A 19,335-nucleotide genomic window follows, 5' to 3' on the forward strand; every position below is an offset into this window, starting at 1 on the left:
CAGTCATCACCATGCAGCACAGGTGTCACGGTGATGTTTGAGAACTTCACCTCGGCACCCGCAGCCAGCCGGTGCCAGTTCATTGGCGCTTGCTGTCTGGCAGGACCAAGCCCAGCTGCCCAGGGAAATGCCTAGAGCTAGGCACCACTTTGGTCTAACCCTGTCAAGAGAGTTTGAAAGGGAGCCCTCTCCAGGAGAACTATCATCTGCTTCTGCTCCAGATGAGTTCGTGAGTCAGCAGACTCAAATTCTCCTGTCCCTCCAGGATGGGACAAAAGAGCACCTTGTGATGTTGATCTAACATCCCTGAAGGACAAAAAGCATTTCCGAGCATGCAGTGATGACCACAGCACCAACAGAGTCCCATCTCCTCAGGGGAGGCACAGGTAAAAAAAAACCCACTAATATATCTCCTTGGATCAGGGACTTATCCAAGCACCCTTGGAGACAAGGATCTCTTGCATCACTGACAAGTGGGCTGGCTGACCCTGTGTTGTCCTGTCCAGACAACTGTTTATAAGCAGGATAGTATGCTATTTATCTAAGGAGATGTGCATTTCCATTAGGTACATTATTTACAGAGCTGAGTGATGTTTGTTCCCCTATATTACACCAATTTCCCCTGTAATACTTGGTTCTACTGCTGGGCTCCCTGGTGCAGTTAAATCTCTGTGAAGTGAGGCTATTCCTTTGCAACTGCACATTTCCCTTCTCTACCGGATTCTTCAGAAATTTGGAAATTCAATTTGTAGAGGGCTCAGAATTGCCTGATCCTCTCAGGTTTCCTCCTGCTTTATAGCCAGTATCATTATTGATTTGATAGGTGAAGTGATTTGTTACTTACAGGAGGTCTTGTACTTTGGTAAACCTCTCTTTTCATCTCCCAAACTCCAAATCCCAGTCAGAAGTCCTGTAGCTTGAGCCGTTTACACTTCCTACTGTCCTTGTAACGTTCTGCAAAAACCTCTTCAATCCAATGGTTCCAATTAACTGAAGGATTGACTAGCACAGGTACTGTTTGGGTGCCTGCATAAAGCTCAAGAGGTTGGTTACGAATTTAACACTGTAGGCACGTTAGCAAAGGATCAGTCCCCTATCACATAAGAATTATATACGTGTAATCTGGGAAATACACACAACTTGACCAAATCCTGCTGGCTACGAAACTGTGATGGGATGTTAGAAGCACAGCTGCCTCCTCCAGGAGCCCTGGCCAGGACCTTCCTACCTGGCTGCTGGAGCCCCTGGGGACCCAGGGCTGGCTCCGCTTTCTCTGGGCTGGCTGCCGCTTTCCTGGGTGCAGGCTCTCCCAGGAGGGAAGCTGAGCACTTATCCCAGAGACACACACAGAGGACATACATAGGACACTGGGACGGCTGGCCACACAGACTGCCACAGTCCAAGTGTTGTGGTCAACAGCACCCACGTACAGGATTTACATAAAACATAAACATATACACATTACTCTAGATTTACAAGCACATGGACATTTGTGGATCCTCTGCATACCAGCATGGATCCTCCTGTCCTTTTGGTATCCCTGCATGGATCTCAGCCCTCTTTTAACTCTGCACCACCAGTGTCTGGCATCACCAGAGGATCAGGATACGGGGGTAGGACTGGTGCAGTAGCAGCAGGTATTAAGCGTGGGTAGCGAGATTTAGGTGCTACAGCTGAATTTTTAGAAGGAATCTTACTTTTCATCTAATTTTATCTTTTCAATTTGTTCTTTCATTTTTGCATGGTTATCTTGGTAAGCTAGCTGTAGTAGATTTCTGCTGGCAATTGTTCACCTCCTCGTCCCACAAAAACCGAGCATCCATTTGTCTCGGTTTATTGTCCTCGAGGCAATGGCGAAGAGAAGTTAATTTATCCAGATCAAAGGTTCCCTTGTCTGGAAATTGCAGTTCTGGTGTGGCACAAGTGTAGCCCTTCCACTGGTGGGCAAGTTGGACCGACCACTTGCCCCCATGTTTTCCCAATTGTGTACCATAATTGTGGCATGTGGGGCCTAACAGGCTTTTAGGATCCGGACAGAAGGAACCTTGACTCATTTTCCCAACTGGTTTTCAACTTTTCTCAGTAAGGGAGTACAGAGCTAAGGCCTGCGCATGGCAAAGAGATAGAAGGAGGGGTTTGGGCATCCCCAAGAAGACAGAGCTTTGACTCGATCCCTTCAAAGTGAAAAGCTTTCAGAGCCTAGTCTCATTCGGCTTCTGGGCCCTTATAAAACGGAGGGAGCACAAAGGTAAGTCCTGTACATGGCACAGGGACAGAAGAAGAGGTTCGGCAAAGGGGTAGGAGGGGAGGTCTGGGTGTCCCCAAGAAGACAGAGTTGCAACTTTATCTCCTCAAAACCTGGACCCAAACACGAGACGACTTGTCATCACCCACAGAGATGTCTCCAGAGCACGACCCGAGCTTTCAGAAGTCTCACAGCTATCCTACCCTCATTTGGCTAAACTAGCCATTTCCTTACTGGCCTGGGCTGACACACTGAGATGATTCATCATCACCCATGGAGATGCCTGTGCAGCATGACCCAAACTTTCAGAAGTCTCAAACTTGTCCTACTCTCATTTGGCTAAACAAGGACCTTTTTATTCTGTTTCCCCTTGATTTCCCCCCTTCCTTTATATTATAAGCACAAACTAAAATAACATGGGGTTTGCTTACCACTGATGTGATGGCCAGCCAGGAGACGCGGTAAGGGGAGAAGACCACATGCAACTGAGATTTTCAAACGAGGATCTCTTACCTCTTGTGGCGGCACTGCGTTGAGTCTCCCCCACCAATTCCAGTCTGGTCGCTTCTGCCAGTGTACAGCAGTCCCACTCCTGACACCAAACTGTTGGGGAATTTTTATTGTATCTCTCAAGGTGAATTAAACACATTTTTGTGCTTAAATATATATATTTAAAAAATTGAATGAACAATGCATTGGGCAGAGCCCTACCACAATAAGCGGTTTTAAAGAAGACTGCACAGATGTGTCACCAGCAGATTCCTTACATACTCTTGCACCAGCACCAATCTTGTGAGTGTTTGCATGGGGCACCTCAGCCCAGCCTTAGAACCATCTCCCACCCCAGCTCTGCTGCCCAGAGGCAGCCCCTGAGAACTCCTGTTCCAGGATACCTACAAGACAAAGCTGGGGCTGTTTCTTAATCTCATCACCAAGGGAAACTTCACTCCGTTATAGGGAGTCCTTCTGTCTCTCACATCCCTGCTTCCTGCCAGTTTGACCCCTTCTTGCAGTTGGGCCTTCTTGTCCTCCATGCCAGATCATTTCTCAGTTGCAAATTACCACCGCTGACCAGTTACAATTTGAATTTCCCCTTCACTTATTTCCACTTTTTCCAACTGAAACAGTTTGTAGTATCATCTGTCATTTTTGCTGCATGCGAGTACCAGATCAGTGTTTCATAGTGCCTAACTGGGGAGCTCTAGGCATGGTAGGGCAGGTCCACCCTTGACTGGATAGCCAGGTAGGTGCAATGTTTATTAATTACCTAAGTGCTGTTAGTATGACAACGTAAACAATCTCCTGCCACTGTAGGTACCCACATGTTCTCAATCAAGACTTGAGGAGTGACAGCAAATCAGCCTAAAGGTATTCTTTTTTTGTGTGTGAGCATCCCTAATCTGCCCAATCCCTAGCAAGTGGAAAATGATTGGTACTCTAGCTGTGTTGTCATAGGGCCCTTCAAGAGTTGGAAACCATCCTCCTTTGGATTTGTCTCTCACCAAGTGAGGGAAGATTTATTCTAAGCTTTTGTCCTTGGCTGTTTTCGAAGGCTACCCAAATCTGATTAACCTGACCTACCGTAGTTAATTGAAAGACAAGGCAAGACAAAGCAGAGCTGACTTCATGTGATAGATTTTTGGTAGTTAGTAATTGGGACCATTGTGACACATTACACTGAAAACAAGTGAATGAGGGAGGGCACCCCATGAACCTGTCTGTGCTGTGGACAGCCTCTCTTCCCTCAGGAGACCTCGGTACTGTGTGTGACACTGGACGCTCTGATGGATGGAGCAAGTGAGGGTGCCAGCAACAGTTCCTGTGTTAAGTGTTAGTAAAGCTCAATTTCTTTCTTGCCTTTTTTCATTATAATCTAAATACAAATAGAAGTTCTGCTAGTTCCTTCCCACACCCCAGGGGATATTCTTGTGCACCCGTGGGGTTCGTGTACCCCGCATTGGAGCCCACAGGCAGAGAACTCAAGTGAGGCACAATCAGCATGTCCTCTGCAGGAGACCACTTTACAAAGCCAGAAGTCTTCAACACTTGGCTCAGTACAAACGACGTTCCCAGCTCTGGCTTAGCATTTTTAACAATGATTTTGTCAGGTATGTTTTGGTAGGAAGTGTGTTTCCACCTGTGGACCTTACTAGAACTAGTGTTCCCACCTAGGTTTGCTTCCATATGACTTTATGCAAGCTGTCCAACTATACTGAAGATCTCCAAGTCCTTCTCCTTCTCTGCTCTCAATCCATTCATTCCCCAGATACTGGGGATTGTCCAGACCCAGGTGCAGAACCTTGCACTTGGCCTTGTTCGACTTCGTGAGGTTCACATGTGCCCATTCTTCAAGCCTGTCAAGGTCCCTCTGGATGGCGTCCTTTCCCTCTAGTGAATGAACTGCACTACTCAGCATGGTGTCATCTGCAAGCGTACTGAGGGAGCACTCAATCCCACTGTCTATGTTGTTGATGAAGATATTAAATAGTATTGGTGCCAGCAGGGACCCTTGAGGGACACCACTTGTTACTGGTTTCCACTTGGACATTGAGCCATTCACTATAAGTCTTTGGAAGCAGCCATCCAGCCAAACCCTTATCCATCTAACAGTCCATCCATCAAACCCCTCTCTCTCCAATTTAGCAGTAAGAATATTGTGGGGAAGCATGTATCAAAGGCCTAACAGAAGTGTAGGCAGATGCCATCCATAGTTCTTCCCTGGTCTACTGATGCAGTCACTCCATTGTAAAAGGCCACTAAATGAGTCAGGCATGATTTGCCCTTGGTGAAGGTGTTTTGGATGTCTCTAATCATCTCCCTGTCTTCCATACATTTCAACATGTCTTTCAGGAGGATGTGTTCCATGATCTTAGCGTGCACAGAGGTGAGGTGAGTGGTTGGTAGTTCTCAGGGTCCTCCTTTTTACCCTTTTTACAAATGGGCATGATGCTTCCCTTTTTGCGGTCACTGGGGACTCTGCCTGACTGCCATGACTTTGGAAATCTGATAGAGAGTGTTTTGCCAACTACATCAGCCAGTTCCCTCAGGACTCTGGGCTGCATCTCATTTGGTCCCATGAACTCAGATATGTTCAGGTTACTCAGGTGGTCTTGAACCTGGTCTTCTCATATGCTGGGGGGGGCCTTCATTCCCCCAGCCCCTGCCTTGAGGCTGAGGGGCTTGAAAGATGTAGGAAGACAGATTACCACTGAAAACGGAGGCAAAAAATTGTTGAGTAGCACAGCCTTCTCCATGTTGGTTGTCCCCAGTTCTCTTGTTTATTTATGGGGGGCGGGTACATTTTCTTTAATCTTTCTTTTCTGGCCAGTGTACCTGTAAAAGTACTTCTTCTTTCTTCTTTCTTCTTATTCTTCCTTCTCAAATTCAGCTCCAAGTCTTCCTTAGCTTTCCTGATCCCATCCCTATACATCTGGGCAGTGTCCCCATATTTTTCCCAGGAAACATGTGCCTGCTTCCACTACCTGTACATTTCTTTCTTCCACTTGAGTTTGACCAGGAGGTACTTCCTGAGCCGTGCCAGTCTCCTGCCTTCCTTGCCCCATTTCTTACACGTGGGAATTGAGAGCTCTTGCGTTCGTGAGAAACGTCCTTCAAGAGCTCCCAGCTCTGTTCAGCTCCTTTGTCCCTGAGGGCAGTTTCCTAGGGGGTCACATCCACTCATTCCTTAAACAACAGAAAGTTTGATCTCCTCAGATTCAGCCTCCTGACTCTACTCTTTGCCCAGCCCATATCCTTCAAGCTTGTGAATTCCAGCAGGGCACTATCACTGCAGCCCAGGCTGCCACCAGTCTTGACATCTCTAGTTAGTGTGTGTTAGTGTCATTCTGTGTTAGTGAGCAATATGTTCAGTAATGCTTCTCCTCTGGTAAGGCTGTCTGTCACTTGGATTACGAAATTGTCCTTGAGGCACTGCAAGAGTCTCCTGGACTGCTTACAGCCTGCTGCGTCGCTTTTGCAGCAGATGTCAGGGTGACTGAAGTCCCCCAGCACGGTGAGAGCCTGCAAGCATGATGCTTCCTGTAGCTGAAGTAAGAACACTTCGTCAACAGGCTCCCCTTGATCAGGTGGCCTGTTGTAAGCAGCAGCAACAAGGTTTCCTTTATTGGCTTGGTCCCTCATTTTTCCCCCTAAGATCTCAACCTGTCCATCATTTTTTTTCGAAGTCAGTTCTGTGCAGTCAATCCATTTTTTGACATAGAGGGCAACATCCCCCCCTTGCCTTCCTTGCCTGTCCCTTCTGAACAGTTTATAGCCATCAATTGCAGTGCTCTAGTCGTGCAATTCATCCCACCCCGTTTCAGCAATCGCGATTAGGTCATAGCTTTGTAGCTGCACAACAGCTTCCAGCTCCTCCTACTTGTTATGCATGCTGCATGCATTGGTATAGAGGCACTTCAGCTGGGCTCCTGACCTCGTACCACTTTTTTAGAGGAACACACCCTAATTCCTTTGAGGCATTTCACAGGTGTTTCGCTGGTGGTTCCTAGTACATTAGCAGCCACTGACTCTTCTCTGTTGCTCAAAAGTCCATCCTCTACTGCTGCTAAATACAGTTTAAAGCTCTCCGTATAAACCTGCCCAGCTTGTTGGCAAAGATCCTGTTGCCCCACTTGGTCAGGTGAATCCCATCAGCTTGCAACAGACCCAGCTTCTCAAAGATAGTGATCCATGATCATAGAAGACAAAGCCTTGAGTACGGCACCAGCCCCACAGCCAGGCATTCACCTGTTCAATTCGTCTCCTCCTTCCTAAACCCGTTCCTCTGACTGGAATAGAGGAGAAGACCATGTGTGCTTGTGATCCTTTTAACGTTGCTCCAAGGGATGGATAGTCTCTCTGACAGTTCTGACTTGCCTCATTGCAGTATGACTGGAGCCTACATGGAAGAGCAGGCTCAGACAGTAATCTATAGGGTCACCAGGCTTGGCAGCCTTTCAGTGACATCATGAAGACAAGCTCTCTGGCAGGCAGCCAACCTGTCTAGAGAAGTTGTCTGGATGGCAAATGGGTGCTTCGCTTCCTCTCGGTAAGGCACCTCCAGTAAGTGATACTTGACGTGCTTTTCTGGTGTCACTGTTTCTAATGCAGGTATGTGGCTGGATCAGCTTGGCATGGTGGGCTTCCCATGGATCCTGTACATTGCTCACATGTTTCCCAATGTCCCAGAGCATCATGTCTGTTACATGGGGGCACTTCAGGGAAGGGGGAAAATTCTTCCTTCTACCCCAAGCAGAGACAAGGGACCAAATCTTCAACTCATGGGTTACTTCTGTCAGTCAGCCCGAGGTTAAATTCCAGCTTACCCTCCCCTTGTGCAGCTTTAAGGCAGGACTCTCGCTTTGAAACAAAATTCGTGGAGACTACCCTTTAAAATCCAAATCTCCCAACAGGTTAATTGGAGTTTCAGAGTGTTCCCGAAATAAAACTCAATAGCAACGGAGTTACTATTAAGCAGGCATCCTTTATTACAGCGCTGGGCAGCACTGGGGATCGCTCGACCATAAGTGCTCCAAGAAACAAGCAAGATTGCAGAGGTTATATGTTGCAAAATCATACATATTCGTAAGATTAATTTATATAAACATGAGACTTCTTGGAACTCATTAATATATGTAAATGTCTCTGACGCATGCGTACTTAAGTCCTTAGGTGGTCGTTAGGGATCCTCTGGTGGTCGTCGGAGGAAGTCAGTAGTCTTCATCACTCTGACCCCTGACTGAACTTTGTCTTTACATAGGCTCAGTCCATTTTGTCTTGCTCATACCCTCCTTGCATATCCAAAACTAGGTGCTTCTTGTGTAGTTTCTCCTTATCAGCCCTTTCCAGGGACACAGGGCCTGAAGAATTCCTTTTTATCTATCTACATTGCAACTATCTCAGCTAACCAAGGATTTAACACAGGCAAAGCATTCTTACTCTAATGATTAGGTCAAATAAAGAATGCTCGTTAGCAATTCTACTATCTAAGCTTCCTTACTTAAGGCCAACAATACTGGCAAGCTAGGCCAATTATCTGCGAAAGGGAAACTAAAAGGAAACATTGAGCAACCAAGATATTTACAACATTTCTTTTTGTCTTTGGGGATTTTAGCTCTTTTCAGCTTAGCCTCGGACAGCGCGCAATACCACGTATCAACCTCCTGTTCACATTCACAATCAAGCATCCAAGCCTGAATGTGATGACAAGTAATTCAAATGCTAGCAGATCTGTCACTTCTACTTAGTTTTGGATTCTCCTGTAAAAACAGGACATGGAAGCAGGGCAGGAAGGGAAAGAGAATGGCTTGCTGACAGTACTCTTTCCTGTGAATCCTAGGGCAGGGACTGATGCCAGGGCCGAGCACCCATTGGCCACTCGGCACTGGGCTGTAATGTGTCCTTTCCAGTGTGCTGTAAAAGCATCTTCATTCATGTTGGAGACTCACGAAGACTTAGGCATGACTGATGTGGTGACTCGACCTTGGCTGGGCATCAGGTGCCCACCCAGCAGCTCTATCCTTCCTCCTCCATCCTTTTCTGAAACATAATTTTTTTAATCTTCTTTCTTTGCTTTGGCTGTCATCAGGATCATGATCTAATTGCACTGAAAACACTCATGCCTGGCACACTTAACTATCGGACTTCCACTTATAATGCTATTGTGAATTTAATTAGGCAGATTTATGAAAAATGAGTTGGCTACTGGCAGCATAGTTTGGGTTAGTCAAATGTTTGTAGTAGGAGTCACAACATACTTGGTATCCGTCATTTGGTCTTGGTTCAGAAATCTGTGCACAGAAGTGCACGTGTGCACAGTCTGAGTCTGAGTTTTATTAAGTTCTTCTTTGAAAAAGATTTTTATTATTTATTAAGCTCTGAGTTTTGTGGGTTTTTTTTTTTTTTTTTTTTTAAAATGGAGGTGCTCAGGAGTATAGGAGGTGCTCAGGAGTTTTCCCAGGCAACGTGTGTGAAGGGAGATCAAAATCTCTGCCCAGTTCCTCCCCATTTCTTCTCTAGCCTAACAAGGGCTCTGTGATTTCAGTAGCACGCCTTCTGTCCTGGGCAGTCCCTGTACCCAGGTGATGCTCCCAGTTTTCAGCAGTCTCTCTGTGGCTGCTTTGTAGGAGCAACTGGAAGTTAAACACTAGGTGCATTTTGCAAACAATACGAATGGGAGATATGCAGCTCCTACCCCCCATTTCTTTGCATGGGTTCCTATGGTTTCATTTGATCTTTAAAATTGAGAAAGCGAGACAACAGAATCAATTATGTCTTATAAACCTTTTAAATTAAAACCTCCTTAGAGGAGAGCCCCATTTGTGATTTTTTTCATTGTGGACCTTTCACACATGCAGAAACACTCTGTCCTGGTTTCAGCTGAGCTAGAGTTAATTTTCTTTATAGTAGCTAGTATGGGGCTATGTTTTGGATTTGTGCTGAAAACAGTGTTGATAATACAGAGATGTTTTAGTTGTTGCTGCACTAGTCAAGGACTTTTCAGCTTCCCATGCTCTGCCAGGTGCAGTAGAAGCTGGGAGGGGACACAGCCAGGATTGTTGATCCAAACTGGCCAAAGAGCTGTTCCATACCATATGACGTCATGCTCAGTATATAAAGCTGGGGAAGAAGAAGGAAGGGGGGGACATTTGGAGTGATGGCATTTGTCTTCCCAAGTAACCATTAGGCGTGATGGAGCCCTGCTTTCCTGGAGATGGCTGAACACCTGCCTGCCCATGGGAAGGAGTGAATGAATTCCTTGCTTTGCTTTGCTTGTGTGCATGGCTTTTGCTTTCCCTATTAAACTGTCTTTATCTCAACCCACGAGTTTTCTTACTTTTGCTCTTCCAATTCTCTCCCCCATCCCACCAGGGGGGAGTGAGTGAGCAGCTGTGTGGGGCTTAGTTGCCGGCTGGGGCTAAACCACGACACACTCACACATACACTGTTTGCCACAATCCTGAAGTTTTTTCTGACAGTCTAGCTGCTACTTCATGAGCAGGTCCTAATGCTGTATTGAAACTTATTACTTCATAATCATAATTTAATTCTAATAATAACCATATTAAGTCTCAGTAGCTTTGAATTGATTTGACAATGACTTACATCTATTATAGTATTTTATTATTTTCTGTGCAGTGTCTGTTTTGCTGCATCATCTTTTCATATACTATTTCCAAATTAGTACTGTAACAACAACTCTTGGTTTAGTAAAGTGACTGTAAAACTTTTATTTTGTGCTAGTTTGTTGGAAGGGAGTCCAAATACATCACAGGAAACTGAGGATTAAAAATTTGGTTCCAAATCTGGAGAGCTACAGTTTGTTGCAGAAGTACACAGGAGTCATATTCATTTGCATTTATGAAGCACCAGTTCAATTAATCTTGCATTAAATTCAAGTTCTTTTAAAGTTGCAGGTGCCACAAAACCTGAAGCAGCTGTTAATTTTGTCCTGAAAAAGGCCTGTCTGTGTTCACAGCATGCTTGGTAGACTCTTTATTGAGTAGCAGAATACTCAGTTAGCAGGCACTGAAAAATGAAAGACATTGAAAAGTAGTAACTACTCTGTCTTGCTTTCCTGTGAGGTATTGCTCTCTTCAGGAGTGGCTTATGTCCCTTCTTGAGTGGTTGCAGCCAGATTCCTTGACTACTTCCTGCAGGAGAGCTGCAGATCACAGACACCTGAGAAATGGGTGGTGCAAAAGCTTGTGTTTTGTAGCTTACAAGCGTCTGGAATCAAAACTTTGTGTAAACCATCTTATTTCTGAATGATTACTGCATACCACATGTGGTAGAGTGCTAACACACTTATGGGTGGAGCGATTAAAAGGACAACATAAGTTGAAAAAAATTAAACCATGCTTGACCCTACAAATAGGTAGTGAGTGATAATGCAGGTTTTCAGGAAGCAGCTGCATTGTAACATGGCATATGTGAGGGGCTTCCTATGTGTAATGACATTCAGTTATATCAAAGGATCTATTCTGTAGAGTCAACTCTAGATGTAAACATAGGAACTTGAAAAATTCAGTGTTCTTTGCAAATATTAAACTTGGAGGAGAGGTGATTTTACTGAGCAGAGGGAGCTGTAGCAAGATTGAAGTGGTGAAGCAGCTGGTTTCTGCTGCTTTCCAACATGTATTCAGTAAAAGATTGGATGCTGAATAAAACTCGGAAAAACAATGGGTGCTTGACAAAGCAGCTAGAACTTGGCAGATAGTGGATTTGGTCCATTTCTGAAGGTAGGTAGGGCCTGAAACAGTGGAGATGACTTGAGAATTTGGAATACTACAGTGAAAGAAACTGTAGCATATGAGCATGTGGAGATCCAAGCTGTTGTCCAGAAAAAACATACGGGCCCTTACAATTAGTAGAAGGAGACACACATCTTTACCTATAGGGTGGAAAAAGCTTACATCAGTATTTGCATTTACAAACCTCAGCAGAGTTTGCCCAGTATGGACAGAGATCATGAACTACAATACAACTGTCATAAGGTTTCTTTTTAAGTGTAACAGGCATTCATCCAGCAAAATGTAGTGTCGAATGTATTGAGCTGTTAACTTAGAGTAAATGGTGTGGTTGGTTTTGTGTTTTTTTTTTTTTTTTTTTGTTGTTTGTTTGTTTTTTTAATATCAGCTGTTCACTGTCTAGTATCCTGACAGAACAGTAGTCTTAATAATACTGAGGGAAGCCATTGACACAAAAGGAAAGTTTATTTGATTCCACAGAATAGTTTTATGTCCCATGAGGCAGCAGGACTTGACTTTTATGGGCAAATAGGGAATTGGGACATATGTTACATGGAGAGACACTGGGCAAGAGAACACGTGTTACTACATAAATATGTAAAAGCCTCTGACTTCTTCAGAGAGAGTACTTGTGAGACAGAGCCTGAGAACATCTTCCAGCAGTAAAGAAGAACTTAACCAGGGCAGTGACAGAAATAAAAGTACAAAAGCTAAAAGGATCTAGATGGCTTCAGTTCTTCAAAAAAACCCAAACCAAACCCAACCACCACAAACCAAAAAAAAAAACCCCAGCAGTGGAATGGATTCTCCAGCAGAGAATATTGCAGAAGGTGGGAGAAGGCCATAGACTCCTTGTTACGTGTGGAAACTTGCCAGATTTCCATTACTTGCAAAGGAGAATTAACTGGGAGAAGAGAGCCTAATAGTGAATATTTGTTCTATTTTAGAAGCTCCATTGGGGTTCCAGGATGTATTGCATGGGGAGAGGAGAAAAGAGAGGAAGAATTACACAACACATTTCTGTTGCAAAACATTTTCCCCAAACCAGCTTGTTTTGTTTAGAAACTAAATTAAATCCCCTCAAGATGCAATTTGATTTGACTTGAGCGTGAGAATAGAATCTACAAGGTCTGAAGAGTCCCTTGCCATCATCTCACATTGAAATATTTCCCTCTGGGAGCAGCAATACTGTTCTCTGTGATTATGCCCTCAAGTCAAAGGCATGTTGCAAGGCATCTCAAATTGTTTGAATATTATTGATGAATTTAGTAGGTTTGATTATATGCATTTGAAATTGTTTTGGGCTGGGAGAGAAATGCAGGGGAACTATTCCTTTTCATAGTCTCTAATGTGCAACATAGAGGCTTATGCTATAATGTTTGGGGGTAGTTGGACTATTCCCAGGCACTCTAAAAAGTTGATTTAGGAGTACTACAGCATCCAGCAAGACATACTGCATCTTCATGTGTAAGTAAACTAGGACAGTCTCTCACAGATTGGTCTTCCAACTGTATTTTGAACAGCCAGTACACTTGCACTGTACTCTGAACAGTAACGATGTTGATGAGAAAGTAATAAACATTTTGGGTATAAGGTCCAAACTTTCAGAGGTTTGTGGAGATGGAATGATAAGTAGACAGGAACACTTAATGACTGATGTAGAGGAGAGAGCTCTTAAAACTAAGGCAGGTGAAACTTTTCCCTGAGAATTTAATTCACCTTGCACAAAGTATTACTGGAATCTTAGTAGGTCACTCAAATCAAACTGCTATAGACAAACCAAACAACCACTAAACAAACTAAAAAACAGAAGCCCAAGCCAAAACCACCACTAATTGCATGCTACTTCTCTCCCAAGTATCCCAGTTCACAGATATGCTGATATTTCACAGCTAAACTTTAGTGAATGGAAACTGTTCTGAAAACTTGAAGAATCACACCATACTGATTTCAAAAAGTTGTCATCTGAATGTTAACTTTGACTTCTGTGCTTTGATTTATCACTGATAAAAGAAAAGGAATCATAATACCCCTTCATCTTATGGAGCTTTTGGAAGGGAACACTAAGACAATGTGATGGGTGACAAACACTTCGCTTTCACACAGAAATTAGTAGGAGAGTATTCAGGATAAAGTGTGAAGAATGTACTAAATTGTGAGGCTGCACACCGAGTAATAACAACAACATGAAAATGCTGAGTACCCTCTATTCAGTGAGCATCAGCATCCTGGACATGGAATCACTCAGATGATTGTCTTTCTTGTAGAAAGAAATTTGATCATGTAATTAAGCCTACTGCAATGCCCAAGGGAGACAAAACTGGTGTGCCTGAACCTCTTTGCTCATATCACAACTGACATAAACAAAGAACCTGAAAAGGTATATGGAACCAGAAGGATAGTTTCTTTTTTCAAGTCTTGAGTCCTTCCTGGCAAAGTCTTACATAAGGGGATCCAGCTTATTCCTCCTGTGTGGGTATTTTTGTCCAAGGGTGCTATAAAAGGATCTTCTAGATGATGGAAGAACCCATTGAAGACTGCAGAAGGCTCTTCTGATATAAGAAAAGCGTGTGTACCCAATGTATCACCAGGAGAATAAACTAAGTTCAGGAGAATAAACTAAGCTCTGAGTTCAACTTAGAAACAGATTATGCTTGCCTGCAAGAGTTAGGAAAGAAGAGGTGATGAAATGGGGAGAGGATGGTGATGTTTCTCTCTGCCTAAATTGTCCATAAGATCATCATATTGGCCCACAGTCTCCAAAACTTACGCATAAATTATAGAAAAGTTTCTAGACAATATCTCTTTCTGTATTATTTCTCCAAATGGGGAAAGGCAGCAGTAAAGATAGCTGAAGAAAGGGCAGGCACGGTGATCCTGAGGAGAGGATCTGGGATTCTAAGAGGGATTGGTGTATCCTGTGGGGCACTGCTGTCTCCAGGTGCTATGTCACATATTAAGGATATTAGCTACTCTGATGCTACAGCTTTTTGAGGGTCTCTTTCTTTACTTGTTTCATTTCCTTCTGAGAGCCTGTGGTACAGTTCAGTGAATGAGGATCATATGAGCAAGATAATGTTGATGTCTACTAGAGAGTTTATTCTGCACCCTAGAAAGATCGAAGTATTTTGCAAGACAGCATGCATCCTGAAACATTCTTAAGTGCAAAGGAAACAAGCACCATGCAATTCAGTGTTCTTTAAGGTACTGCTAACCCCTACTGGTAGTGGAAGCTTAGTTTCACTGCTGCCTGTGGCTCTGAAGCTGTTATATTACATTGTTTATGGTGTCATTTTTTTACAATGACATGCTTTAATATCTACTCATCACTTTGAGATCATAGTCTGAAATGCAGAGGGCTTTTACTGCAATTTAAAATAACTTCAGATGAAATTTCTGAAAACCTATGATAGCTGTGAAGATAAAGGAAAAAATTCTGATATACAGTCAATTCTAAATGCAATTATGATTCCTTAAAAAAACAACCAAAACTAATGTCCCGTCAACCTTGCCTTAAAATCTATATGGAAGAAAATAATTGTAAAGCAAGGGTTAGGTTAATAATGTTAACCACATTATCTACACATCTTCATAAGAACATGATGGATTTCTTTTCTGAAACGTTTATTACTTGTAATTGCAAGAGGGGAATTTAAACACTGAATTTCAGCTTGATTCTGACCAGTGTTATAAAAATTTGGGCCTAGAACACAACTTTCTCTAACAAGAAAACACAGCTCTGTTTCCCACTGTATTGTTTCTCCTTGTATAGTTGATCAGCCAGCTTCATACTTCCTCAGTTGGAGAGCAAAATGTGTTGGGTATAGAGCCTTTTTCATTTTCTTTTTAGATATTTGGTCTGAATGATTTAGGCAGAAAAGAGGAGTGGAGCTCAAATTTCCACTAGATCACAGTGTAATTATGCCATCTACTGCCACATTTCTGGTATCACATTTGAATTGTCTGCCCAAGTGACAAATACCACTGTGGGCAATATATAGGGATAATCTTAGCAGAGATAATGGCTTGGCATGAGGAAGCGTTGTATGCTTCAAGTGATGTGTAGCTTTAAATGAGACACTGAACATCAATCAGTTGTCTTCTGTTTCTTTAATCTCACCTTCCAGTGGCAAAGCTCACAAATACTAACATAGAACTAGATCATTACTTTCTTCCTTTTCATGATTCAGTTCCTGAAGGCAGAGGCAATATCAGATTTGTAAAGAATATGTACCATAAACTGGCAATCTAATGAGATTTAAGGGACAACACAACACAAAGTTCGGATGCAGAAGTCACTGAAAATCAGAAGAAAAGGGAAAAGAGGCGTGCCTGAAGTATGGGACATCCTTACTGTTGTGGTGGGTTTGACCTTGGCTGGACTCCAGGTTCCCACCAAGCCGCTCTGTCACTCCCCTCCTCAGCAGGACAGGGGAGAGGAAATACAACGAAAGGCTCGTGGGTCGAGACACAGGGAGATCACTCAGCAGTTACCATCATGGGCAAAACAGACTTGACTCAGGGAAATTAATTTATTGCCAATCAAATCAGAGTAGGGTAATGAGAAAATAAAAACTAAATCTCAAAATCACCTTCCCCCCACCCCTCCCTTCTTCCCACACTCAACTTCACTCCAGATTTTCTCTCCCTCCTCCCCGCCAGCAGCGCAGGGGGACGGGGAATGGGGGTTGTGGTCAGTTCATCACACATTGTCTCTGCCGCTCCTTCCTCCTCAGGGGGAGGACTCCTCACACTCTTCCCCTGCTCCAGCGTGGGTCCCTTCCACAGGAGACAGTCCTCCATGAACTTCTCCAATGTGGGTCCTTCCCACGGGCTGCAGTTCTTCAAGATCTGCTCCAGCATGGGTCCTTTCCACAGGGTGCAGTCCTTCAGGAATGGACTGCTCCAGCGTGGGTCCCCCACAGGGTCACAAGTCCTGCCAGAAAACCTGCTCCTGCCTGGGCTCCTCTCTTCACGGGTCCACAGGTCCTGCCAGGAGCCTGCTCCAGTGCAGGCTCTCCATGGGGTCGCAGCCTCCTTTGGGCATCCACCTGCTCCAGTGTGGGTTCCTCCGTGGGCTGCAGTGTGGATATCTGCTCCACCATTAGCCTCCATGGGCTGCAGGGGGACAGCCTGCCTCACCATGGCCTTCTCTGTGGGCTGCAGGGGAATGTCTGCTCCGGAACCTGGAGCACCTCCTGCCCCTCCTTCTTCGCCGACCTTGGTGTCTGCAGGGATGTTTCTCTCACGTATTCTCACTCCTCTCTCCGGCTGCACTTGCTGTTGTGCAGTTTTTTTCCCCTTCTTAAATATGTTATCCCAGAGGCACTACCACTGTCACTGATGGGCTCGGCCTTGGCCAGCAGCAGGTCCATCTTGGTGCCGGCTGGCATTGGCTCTGTCGGACATGAGGGAAGCTTCAAGCAGCTTCTCACAGAAGCCACCCCTGTAGCCTCCCCACTACCAAAACCTTGCCCCGCAAACCCAATACAACTGTAATTCAAATAATGGAGATGTATACTTTCTATGGAACAGCCACTCACCTCTTTCCCCAACTCCAACTCTTTTTACTTGATTATTTGAGTTACTTTTGAATTCCATTAGACAGTCAGTGTGATACTGCTTCTGCCTATCTGTCATAGAGGTTTGTCCAGTCTGCTCTCAAACAGGAACAGTTATAGGCAGTCTTCCATTTCTTAAAGTCTTGGATGTTAAGACTTTTTTGTTGGCATGTAAGGTAAAGCTTTCAAGCTTTAAGATCACTATTGTCCTGTTGACAATGGACCTTAACAGTTTATTCTAATGTAGGTATGATTTTTTGCCACATCCCTCTTCATCCCTCTAGACTAACTTGAATTCTTTCAGCCTTTCCTGTTTTGCAGACCTCTGATTATTCTTATTGCCTTTTCCAGCTGGTTCACATCTTTCTTGAATTAGTGCCCAGAACTGGGCAGGACTCTCCAGCTGAGGGCAAGTCTGTCACTTAGATGAGTGAAGAAATTCTCAGGGGTGATAAAACCTACTCCATTATGCGTTTCCCCTTGGATCACAAAACGCACCAGTTAACTCCTAGATCTCTTTCTGCATGCAGCTGTGTGTGCAGTCATCTGTTACCCTATGACTGTGCAGCTGATTACCTCTAAATGTAGAGCTTTGCATTTGCTCTTACTGAGTACTGCCTAACCTCCGCTGTAGTCAGTTAATTAGGATTTTGAATTCTAGTCCGGTCCTTTAACTTAGTCCCTTCCAGATTGATATTAGCTGTAAATTTACTAATCATACCTGTTATTTCTTTCATCCAAGCTAGTAAGGAAATACTGCATAGTTTTGGGCTTGGGATAGACTTCTGTAAAACCTCACTCCATACCCTCTTCCAGCTTGTCATGAACCTGCCAATAATACTTTTGCTATTTAGCTTGTCCTACATGCTTCTTTCTCTTAACTTGCTTTCTTATTTCTTACAAGAACAGAATCTGAAACAGCTTTATAACTGAGGCTTAAAGTTATTATAGTAAGAAATATTACATATTAACACTTACTATTTCTTCCCTGTTCAGGAGGATCTGTGCCCTGTTAGAGGAAGGGAGGAAGTGAGAATAGCTTAATACTACTCCATGGGGCTCATTCTCGGTCACTTTTTACCTTTGTGGTGCTTAAACTTCCTTGTTCTCCTGTTTTCTAGGAAGCAGAGGTAAGCTGACAGGGCTCTGAGTCCCACGTTCTCCCCTTTCTTCTTCCCTGTTTTAAAGGTAATACATCAGGTGGTTCTTCTGTCCTCTTCTCAGCTTTCTGAGCTCTTCCAGGTCCTTTATGAAATCTGAAAGATAACTAACTGCTAGCCGTTCTGGAGCTGCTTCCTTTGGCCTTTTGCAAGCACTGGTTTTAGGACAGTAGAATGGGCCAATAAACTGCTGATTGGTGACAAGGAGGCAGGTTCCTCTCCTCCCCTCTCAGCCCCAGTGTGCCATTAGATGGGCTCCACCGTTCATGGAGCCACTGGCCTCAGTGTATTCAAAGGTGAATTTAAACAGCACTGCCAACTTGAAAACATCCAACATGCTCTTTAACCTGCAGTGGCTGGCGTTCTTGCCTCTCTGTCACTGGGGCTGGTCACGTTAAGCATTGATCACATCCTGAGTGAAGAAGGCGGCAAACTGGTATTGAATACATCAGTCACTGAGGACTGTGAAGCAGCGCTTCCTCTCCGTTGTGTATCAAACCATCTCTTTCAGTGGTTGTCTTGTTATTAAATTACTTACTGAATAAGTTTAATTTCTCCTTAACTTTTAAAAGATGGGTCTTTCTTTATGTTTAAATTACTAATGGTGTTAAAGAATAATCTAACCTAATTTCTACTTTGACTTTCTTTTTGAAATCCCTGAAAAACTGAATTAGCCAAGTTGTTGTCTTCCAAGCCTTCCTTATCTTTTCATTGCACTGTGATAACTTGCACTTGTGCCCTTTAAATGTTACCATTTACCAGTGTTACCAATAAGCTCTCCTTATTTCCTTCTCTTCTTTTAGACATCCATCCCGTGAGACCTCAGCAACCATGTCTGTAAGGTTATAGAAGTCTGCTTTACTGAAGGCTATTGATTTTTTTTCCATGCCTTCCTTCCTAAGAACCAGAAATGTTATTTTTATTATTATCCTCACCTAAGTTGCTTTCTTTTATTGTCTGTCACTTCCAAACTGAGCTGCTGTCTCATATTTGTGTTTAAAGAGTGCCCCCGTGTTTGGGAAGAACTAGCCTATATCCTGCTCTGTTCCAGTGTTAAACATTGAAATTGCCCGTTACCACCAACTCCTGGTGCCTGGCTGACCCTATTAGTGCCCACAGAA

This window comes from Mycteria americana, chromosome Z (assembly GCF_035582795.1).
Source record: "Mycteria americana isolate JAX WOST 10 ecotype Jacksonville Zoo and Gardens chromosome Z, USCA_MyAme_1.0, whole genome shotgun sequence".
In the NCBI taxonomy this organism is placed as follows: Eukaryota; Metazoa; Chordata; class Aves; order Ciconiiformes; family Ciconiidae; genus Mycteria; species Mycteria americana.